The sequence below is a fragment of the Haliotis cracherodii genome, unplaced genomic scaffold (genome assembly GCF_022045235.1).
Source record: "Haliotis cracherodii isolate W230 unplaced genomic scaffold, xgHalCrac1.p SCAF_6, whole genome shotgun sequence".
Taxonomy (NCBI): domain Eukaryota; kingdom Metazoa; phylum Mollusca; class Gastropoda; order Lepetellida; family Haliotidae; genus Haliotis; species Haliotis cracherodii.
Window position 1 is genome coordinate 54458338 of NW_027266319.1, and position 10752 is coordinate 54469089.

Below are 10752 nucleotides of genomic sequence, written 5' to 3' on the forward strand. Positions count from 1 at the left end.
AAATTTGTATCTGAGGAAAAGTACTCCCTCATTTATGTTTTATAATGATACCAGGAGACTACCAATTTTGATTGCCATTGAAAAACGCATAATTGCTTTTTCATATTGTATTAATATGACAGATACCAAAAGTAATAAGCCAACAAAGATTATTTACAATAGTTTCTAACCAAATGTATCTCAAACATATATGTCGTTCAAGGTGGATAGATTTTATTCAGGATATATTTAATATTTGTGGACTAAGTTTTGTTTTGATAGACCAGTATGCATGCAGTGAACACTGGCTTCTCTCTGTTGTAGAAAGGAGGCTCCGGGGCCAGTTTATTCAAGAATGGCATCATGATCAAACACTTTCAAAGGGGAAATAATATTCTTGTATAACGCCTGATTTTGGATTGGAAACTTTTATTGACAATGACTTTCATGCATAAATGTATTAGTTAAATTCAAAATGAGCAATCTTAGATTCCCTTGAGAGGTTGGTCGATGGATGAATCTGCCATATGTGTATGCAGTGATAGAATATGTCTGTTGTGTAAAATCTCAATCGGGAATGAGTTCCATTATCTGTTTGAGTGCACTGTTTTTGTGAATGAATGGAAACTATATATAAAAAAATATAATAGGAAACCAAATTATTATAAACTACAACATTTTGTTTTGTGTAAAATAAACTCAGCTATGAAGGATTTTTTATATATTTATACAGTTGATTTGTGCAGTACATTTATATAGAATATGTGTAATAAGTTGAAAGGATGTAAATTAAGAGCTTCCTGTGCCTCTGTTATCTGTAACATGCCATGTACTACTGAGAGTGGTGTTTTGAAATAAGGTGAGGTGAGGTGAAATGGGGTTTAACGTCGCGTCCAAGATTATTGCACTTATATAGCGACGTGCATACACGTGTGTGTGTGTTCGTGTGGCTGCTTGTACTAGTCCGGACTGATGCCGATTTATAGTGCTAGCTCACTGAGATACCATGCCGCAGTTTAACATGAATACCCAACTCAGAAACAGTATACTGACTCCGAGCCGACCAGTCCTTGTTTTAGTCCCTTAATGCCGAGCGCCGGTCAGGGTAACAACAAGTACCAACTTTAAACGTATTTTGGTATGACGCGGTCAGGGTTCGAACCCCGGACCTTCCGCTCTCCAACTAGACCACGGAGGTAGATAAACAAGAGCCCAAACATGGCAAGATTATTGGGGAGTTCCGACGTGCTGTCAGTCACAGCAGGTTTGATTCAACATGTCTCAAAAACGTTTCTTATGCCTCTAACTCATAGTGTAGATCTATCAGTTAATGCCTTCCCTACCCGCGAAGATCCGGGTTAGAATTGGTCTTCAGCAACCCATACGCGTAAGAGCTGACAAGCGGGGTCAGGTTCCCTGACTTGGTTGATTAATGAGGTCAAGCAATGGATTTTCTTGGCCATACTCGAATATTTACAGACCGTCATCTAGCTGGAATATTTGTGCCACGTAAACTCCAAACAAACAAACAGTAATGCCTTCCCTAATTACATCAGCACGCGGGGCTGCAACAACTATGTCTGGAGCTACATGTTTCCTTAAAATGGTAAACTAACGGTGTTGCGTAATCCCTCTTTAAGGGGCTTCAACATCATTTACTTCCAAATACTGCTCCCAACAGATGGGTTGAGAGCTAAAAAACAAGGACCGTGTCTGAGTGGGTTAAACTGCTGCATGATATCTCAGTGGGCAAGCACTATGAAACCGGGATTTGTCTGGACTAGAACAAGATGCCACACATCCACATCGCCATTTAAATTCAATAATCTTGAATGCGACGTTAAGCCTCATTCAAATCACACCACCTATTACTCTCCAAGAATAGAGTTCTCACTAGCGAATATCCCTAAGCAGAATAGATTCACAGCACTACATATTTGTCGTGAGGGCAGACCAGTGAGGATCGGGTGGTTACGATGTGTGTTCTGCTATCATGCTATCATCCACTGCTCCAGACTCGACCAGTTACAAACTACCGTTATTCCTCTGGAATATTGCTGACTGTGGCGATAAACGACATTCACTGTCTCTAAGAAACTGTTGAGTGAGTAGTGAGTGAGTATGGTTTTACGCCGCTTTTAGCAATATTCCAGCAATATCACGGCGGGGGACACAAGAAATGGGCTTCAAACATTGTACCCATGTCGGGATACGAACCCGGGTCTTCGGCGTGACGAGCGAACGCTTTAACCACTAGGCTACTCGACAACCGTAGAAACTGTTGATGTCCCCTGGTGTACAAAACTTCCTACTGCAGCCTTCTCCCTATATACAGTTAAACATAATATTGCATAATGGAATTGAACAGCTTACAATTGAAGCTGGACATTGTGGAAACATAGTGCACAATAATATATACAAATTAATAGACCACCAAGCGTCTAATAGAGGAAATACGGTAGTTTGATATCAGATTTCTTTGGCGACGATTTGTTCTAGGCCGTTACCTTAACTACTTTGATGATGAGATATCAAGACTTTACAAAGGCATATCTTTTACACACAAATGAAATGTTTATGAAATTGTTAGGGACATGTTCGATGGCGAACAGATTTGGAACAGACAATTTCGTCATTGAAACAACCGACAATGAAACTAAAATATAACATTATCAAAATGTGTTTGAAGAAACCTTATTCAATGGCAACATGTTGTGTACAAACTTTTTGTGTTCGAGTTTCATTGCCATCGCGGTTAACCACCACCGTAAGGATTTGGCAGGGAGGATTCGAAAGACTCAGAAAACACTCCTCCCTTCGGAAGGCAGGGAAACAAAGTCCCGACATCACAGCTTATCAATCTTGATGACATTCATTTCAGAACACACACAATTAGGAAAATCATACACGAACCACTATTTCTGGGCCACAACTGTCTCATTGCTTTCACACACAGGCATTGAATCCGTGAAATCTTGAAACTGACAGGTCAAATCATGCACTTGGTTATCTTGATTCAATAAGGAAAGAGTTGTCTAGAGTCTGAATATAGCTCTACAGATAGAGGTCAACTGTAAACACTGTGTATACCTATGGAACCTGAAAATAAAATGGCGAATAGAGAATATAATTGCACTGGCATGCTTTATACAACTAACTTTCCACTGATAGTTAGATTTAAAATGATACGATTACTTCGCACAACAAAAGTACAACTTTGATATGAATATGAATATGAATATGATAATATGAATTAAATGGGTTTTTTCGCTATCAAGTAGTCGCTTCAAATCCTGTACGTCAGTCAATTTTGGGAAAACAAAACAAAATCAAATTTCACGCGACATTTGAAGCAGACTGTTGACGTTTTTCGTGGATGAATTAAACAGCCAAGTTCGATGTGTGCACAGTATTTTGGATAGGAAAACAGCAAATAGTGTTGCAGACAACTAAGTCATTTACTGTTATTCAGCTTGATAAATAAATGAAAATGGGTTTAACTGCTATAGAGCCGCGGCTTGTGGTAGTTATGAGATACGCGTCACACTTCTTAAACGTAGTACAGACAGTTCCTTTAACTGATAACCGTTATCAGAGTGGGTAGAATATGGAATGTTTGTTTGTTGTTTAACGCCATATTCAGTAATATTCAAGCTATATGAAGGGGGTCTGTAAATAATTGAGTCTGGACGACACAATCCAGTGATTGACATCATGAGCATCTATCCACGCAATTGGGATACGATGACATGCATCAACCAAGTCAGCATGCTTGTTGTGTTGTGAGATGAGGAAAGTTCGAGTTTTAAGCGAAAGTGCAGTGAGGATCGCCTAGGGAGGTGCGTGAGTGACGAGTGTTTAACGCCTCACACAGCAATATTCCAGCTATATGACGGCGGTCTGTAAATAATCGAGTCTGGGACAGAATCTTCACGGGTCAGAATATGGAATGACTGGTGCACATGCAAGCAGCTATTGTGAAGTATTATTTGTCAACCTTTTGATATAGATGGGGTATAAATGTCATAAATGATTGTTGAGATGAGAAATGAATTTATGAGTGCGACAACAAACCCTCCCCCCCCCCCCCCACACTCCAAACAAAACAGACTGCAAGTGCATTTCTAAGTGAGACAATAAATCTCTTGCGTCCGGCTACGATGCAAGATTTTACGAGTAAAAATAAATAACGTGACACAGCATAAGTATACCTCAAGGACTGATTTCTTTCTCAATTTCAATTCTTTACAATGGCAGAGTCAAATATACTACTCAAAATTTGATAAGGATCGTAGATATTTTTCTTAATAAAAAAACAAAATAACTGCATAACTGGCAATATTGTGTTCAAGTGAAATCAAAAACGTCTCCAACACTAGTGCACGTGCATTTCATGCCATGGGAAATGCGTTTCACATCACAGTTCATGCTTTTGCTACCATTGCACGATTTCCAATCAGGCAACGGTGTCTGATTCATTCTGAAACTGTAAACTCAATTGAGTGTTTACACTACGTTGATCTACGCAATGCCCCCTCAACGTGTAAGGCGTCGCCTGACGACAGAACAACTGGGCAGATGTATTGGAATGCTTGATGCTGGCTATTCACAACGTGACGTTGCCAATGCACTAAACGTCAGCCAGAGCGTTGTAAGCAGGGCCTGGTCCCCACAGCAAACTTTTGGTACAGCAGCACACCGACATGGGGGTGGTCGTCAGAGGTCGACAACCCAACGCCAAGATCATTTTGTGGCTCTTCAGGCACGACGTCATCCCTTCTGGACAGCAACCAGCCTACGTAACGACCTCCTGAATGCCTCGGGGGTGAATGTGTCCACTCAGACGATACGGAATCGTCTTCACAATGCAGGTCTCTACTCGAGAAGGGCATGTGTCCGAATCCCCCTGACTGTTCGACACCGGCGGGAGCGATTGGAATGGGCTGAAGATCATGTCACTTGGACACGGAACGATTGGGTTCCAGTTCTATTCACCGATGAGTCCAGGTATTGTTTGGACTTTACAGACAGGAGGCAGCGGGTGTGGCGACGACAACGTGAACGTTTCCATGATGCCAACATCAGTGAACATGACCGTTATGGTGGTGGTTCCATCATGGTCTGAGGTGGAATCAACAGAGATGGAAGGACAGATCTTCATGTCCTGGAGAGAGGAACAATGACGGGGGTGAGGTACCGGGATGAGATCCTCGATGTATACGTCAGACCCTACGCTGGTGCTGTTGGCCCTGAGTTCATCCTGATGGATGATAACGCCCGTCCTCATCGCGCCAGGGTGGTTGAGCAGTACCTGGAGCAGGAGACAATTGTCCGCATGGATTGGCCAGCGCGCTCGCCGGACTTGAACCCGATTGAGCATGTCTGGAACATGCTGCAGGTTGCCCTTTCACGCCGTAGAGCACAACCCACGACTTTGGCAGAGCTCGGACATGCTCTCGTGGAAGAGTGGAACAACCTTCCCATTGGGAACATCCGGGTGCTTATTGACAGCATATCTCGACGTTGTCAGGCCGTCATTGATGCAAGGGGAGGTCATACTCGATATTGACACTTCATCGACTCAGTGTAATGATGGACTATCCCTCATAACTGTGTAATTCTTTCTCTTGTTTGCTGTTAACATTTTTTAATGAAATGCCTTTTGGTGTTTCAAACATTCCATATTGATACAAGTTCATGCCGTTCATGAATTTTCATTCATAACATAATTAAACACGTTTCTGAGTCAGAGTCATGTCTTTTGTTATGTTTGTGGTAACTTACACACATATCACCTAGTGATCCTTATCAAATTTTGAGTAGTATATTTCGACAAGATAAATTCGTTGTAGCATCATCACTCGGGGTATATGTGGTTGTGATGAGGGTGCATATTGAAGGACCGCCGCCTTGTATTGTTAAGCTTATGTAAACTGACGTCCCAAAAAAACTTTACCAACTGAAAATATAAATTTCAGACAAAATATTTTTTTTTTCGATGAAGTCTATCAAAAACACATAACCTAAATACAACAATAGTGTATGCAGAAAATGTTAATCGTCTGTTAACGATATCGAGATAACACGCGAAAAAGTGAAAAACACGTGCACCACGGACAACTGCAAATGCACGTGCGGGTAAGGGTATAAAACGATTGCAACGGCAAGTCAGACATCCACAGTGATAAAAAGAACACAAAAGAAATGCCACGACTCACATATGGGAGCCACCCACGCCCATATTGCACGAACCTTCGGTTGCTCCCGTGTTGCCGTTACCAACTTGATACAACAGGAGGTCGTACCATATGGTGGAGGGAGTGTCATGGTGTGGGGAGGGATCTGTGGGCAGGAGAGGACACTGCTGGTCATCGTTGACGGCTCAGCGTTAAATGGATAACATTCTTCGTCCAGTTGTCCTACCATTTCTCCAACAGCAGCCACGTGGTGTCATTTATCAGCATGACAACGCTAGAGCCCATACAGCCAGAATTGTCACTAACTAACAACGTCAACGGCCTGCCGTGGCCTGCATGCTCACCCGACATGCCCCCCATAGAACACCTCTGGGACTTGATGGATCGTCGTGTTCGACAACGACCATACTCTCCAGCCAACCGCCAAGAACTGATCTTGGCCCTCCAAGAAGAATGGCGTCAAATCCCACGTGACCTCATAAGACTGACTTTTTCTGTGCGTCGAAGAGTTTTTTGTGTGTATTGAGGCATTTGGTGGTCACACACGCTACTAATGACTTGTTATTGAACGTGAGTGATTGTTTATGTACTCTGCCTATTGTCCATGCTTCTGAAAGCTCGAGTTTTGTACCACACCCAACTTTGGGGGGCTCTGACGTCATTCTCGGTCGCGGTATGATTGTCGTTTTCAGTGTTGATTATGTTGATATATTGATTTTCTCAATACACTTTACTTCATGCATGTATGTTTTGTTGTTTTTGAGCAAGAGTGATTTCAAACTCTGGTAAAGTTTCTTTTGGACGTCAGTTTTCATTAAATGTTACATTCCTTCCAGATTGTCGTTACCTTTTTTATGGTAACTATTAAACCACTCGGGCCTTTATTGTATATAAATTATTTTTAAAGTGCAAACGCCGCACCTTATCATGGCGGTTTTATTATCTATGTTAGATAATATGCTAATCCGTAGTATCGAATTAAAGGGTCTTAAAAACCACACTTTATCGCCTTGGCGGATTAAAGGTTCTTAAAACCTAGCTGATTGGGGAGAAAGACTTTCTCAGCAGCGTCGCATGCCCTGACGTCCGGGCTTTGTTGCCCCTGTAGGATTATATATTGTCTGAGAGTGAGTGAGTGAGTGAGTTGGGTTTAACGCCGCTTTTAACAGTATTCCAGCTATATCGCGGCGTGTCAGCTTAATGTGGGAGGAAAGCCAGAAGTGATGCAGGTCTCAGACGTTTACCACTTCGGTGAAACCCACGAGCACGGGTATGGTGCAGACAAACCTAGAAACATAATTGGGGCGAACCGGGATTCGAACCCACAACCATAGATTTCTGGCGTGTCCAAGGTACGCAACTCTGCACAGCGAATCGCAGCGCCTTAGACAACTGGGCCACCCGTGCCCCCCTATTGTCTGAGAGATTCTCCCGAACTGGACACCAGTTTGTACGGCACCGTCGGTGTCCCGACGGAAGTTACGAGTCGGTTCCTCTGTGGGTGAGGCGTGACTCTCGCGTAGCCGGCGTAAACGTTAATGAAGGTTAAGGTTTGATGTGTCTCCATGTGGGGCGTGGTATAAAATCTAACACGGGAGGCATAAGACCGCACATACCCTGAGTGATACTGCTGCAAATTACCATGTTTCCTTGGGCATGGGATTTGTGCATATGGTTGTTAACCGAACAACAGATGTGCAAGGATATATGAACTCCCTGTGTGTTTTGAAGAGCCTATTGTACATACAAGTACAGACAGACAGACAGACAAACACACACACACACATACACACACACACACACAGAGAGAGAGAGAGGACAAACAGCTGTGAAAATTATATGAATGGACAGCTGAAAATCACAGCTGTTCGCGAAAAGGGTAAACATGTCATGCCCTACCGATAGCTCCACCATTCAAACAATAAAAGTTAGTATTTATTGCCCGCCGCCGCACAGCAGTACCCAACAAACAAAACAATCAAGTGACGATATACCACAGTTGTAATATCAGCCATCTGTACAACGCTATCACTACAACACGACATATGCTTGTGTTTGTTGTTTAACGCCGTATTCAGGCCACGACCAACGACCCAAGCCGGCGGGGTACGCAAACACTCAATCCACTAAGTCACTGAGCGAATCCACCCGATCCATTAAGTTGCCTCTTATAAGTACGATCAGCATAAGCTTGTTTATTTAATAGTGTGAACTTTATTGTTTGGTTGGTTTGTTGTTTAACGCCGCACTCAGCAAAATTCCAGCTATATGACGTCGGTCTGTAAATAATCGAGTCTGGACCAAACAATCCAGTCATTGTCATGAGCATCGATCCACGCATTTGGGATCGATGACATGCATCAACCAAGTCAGCGAGCCTGACCACCCGATACCGTTAGTCGCCTTTTACGACAAGCAGTCACCTTTTACGGCAAGCATGGGTTGCTGAAGACCTATTCTACCCCGACCTGTCAACTTTCATTATTTCTTTTGAAGTATCACCTTTAATGTTACACAACCAGTATCGTTGACACCTTGAATAACTGAAGCCGTTATCTGTGGCTTGTACGCATAAGGGTTTCAGCCGCTGTGAAGTGTGCCAACACTGTGGTTGTCAGCAACTTCATAGAGACGAAGCCCGTGAAGATCCGGGGTAGAATAGGTCTTCAGCAACCCATGCTTGCCGTAAAAGGCGACTATGCTTGTCGTAAGAGGCTACTAACGGGATAAGGTGGTCAGGTTCACTGACTTTGTTGATCCATGTCATTGATCCCAATTGCTCATGATGTCAATCCCTGGATTGTCTGGTCCAGACTCGATTATGTACAGACCGCCGTCATAAACTGGAATATTGCTGAGTGCGGCGTTAAACAACAAATAAACAAACAAACAAATGTTTCAAGGGATAGCCTAGAGGCTTAAGTGTACTACCCGTCCTTCAACAATAAGCAAGTCTATGCAAAGATGGGCCTGCTTCCTCGCTTGCTGTAAGTATTGAGTTAGTCTTCTTCTCCTGTCTACGACAACCCTAGGGTATTGATCAGAAATTCCAAACTTGCTGGCCTTGATGTATTTAGCATGGGACTTTATCCAGTCGTTGTCAGCTGATGTGGGAAAACAACCAATGGTCATTGTTTACCTGTTTTGAATGGAGCCATCTCCATCCATAATGATCTCAGAATCTTCATTTATTTTTAATGATTTTTAAGAATATGTATACATCGGTTTTGCAGTTATCTTGTTCCTCTGGAATATGTTAGAACACAAGGATTTGCTTCATTTGTCTGCATTATAAATCAATTTGGGTTTCTTTCAGATCATGAAAAGTCACTTTTCAATTTCTTCCATTTTCTTTGCAAGTTCTGCAAGTTCTGCCTTTAGCCTCTCTAAATGTTTACTGTTAGCACTGGCAACGTTTCGGACTCTGCTAGGTTAGACACAACATTTGTAGACTCTGCATTTGCAGCATCAATGTGTTTACCTTACAGAAAGTTCTAAATTGTCTATATTATTCATTTCCTGGCCAATGTGTCCAAATGTACCAGAATAGCTTGTATCAATGGTGGGGGAGGCTCGTGCCCAGCGTCATGTTGGTTCATGTGTTAGGGGTTCACGTTCGCATGTGTCGTCGTGCCCCTGGAAGCTGTCATGGCTTCCATTTGCCTTGCCATCACTTTTCTCTGGAGATTTTGTAGCTTTAGAAAAGTCAAACTTGTCCATAATAATTGTCTCACTGAATTTGATAACTTCTTTTGAACAATTTAGGTTGTTTCCTTCATTTTAAAGCTTATTTTCCCTCAACTTTGACGAGAGCAAGACAAACGGTAGACAGTCCACCACCAACTTGTATAACAGCTCCCATCTTGTATAATAGCTCGCTGAATATAGGATGGCCCGTGTACACTTCACAAGGGTGTTGATATGCTGAGTGAACATTTGTTTGTTTGTTTGTTATTTAACGCCGCACTTGTGTGCTTAGTGACTGAATAAATTAGGTTTTAAGGAGCAGTATATAAGCTCTACCAAGGCCTTTTAGCTTAATGTAGGTGGAAGTCAAAATTGATGAAGGTTTGCAACTTTGGGGAAATAAAAGCTACAAAGCCATTTCCATATTCATCAGAAAAATAATTTAAATTCTGTCGATTGTTCGACTCTGACTATATCATGAGCATGTGTTTATGAATCATCTATGAAAAAGTGATAATACCAGGTGTTCGCGAAAAGGTGAGCGTATTCTGCCAACCGATGGCACCACCACAAACACATGCAAAGTCAAGACAAGAAACGCACACGCGCAATAGTAAGGCATGGCCATGGATAGGGTTCTTTTTTTAATCTCAGTCATTTTCATCTGCGTTAAATTGATTCCAATATCAGACTGTGGAAAAACGCATGCTAAGTATACGAGGCACCCGGTGTTTGTAAGATTGGGTCAGCTGTTATTGTGCTGTTGGTTTAGACTTGTCTTGTAAACGTATTTAATCCCTGGGGTTACATTTGCCCCCATGGGGTCAGGTTAGATGCAGACAAATACTTGCATGTTGAATTCTTTTATTTTAACAGCAGCGTTTTTCGA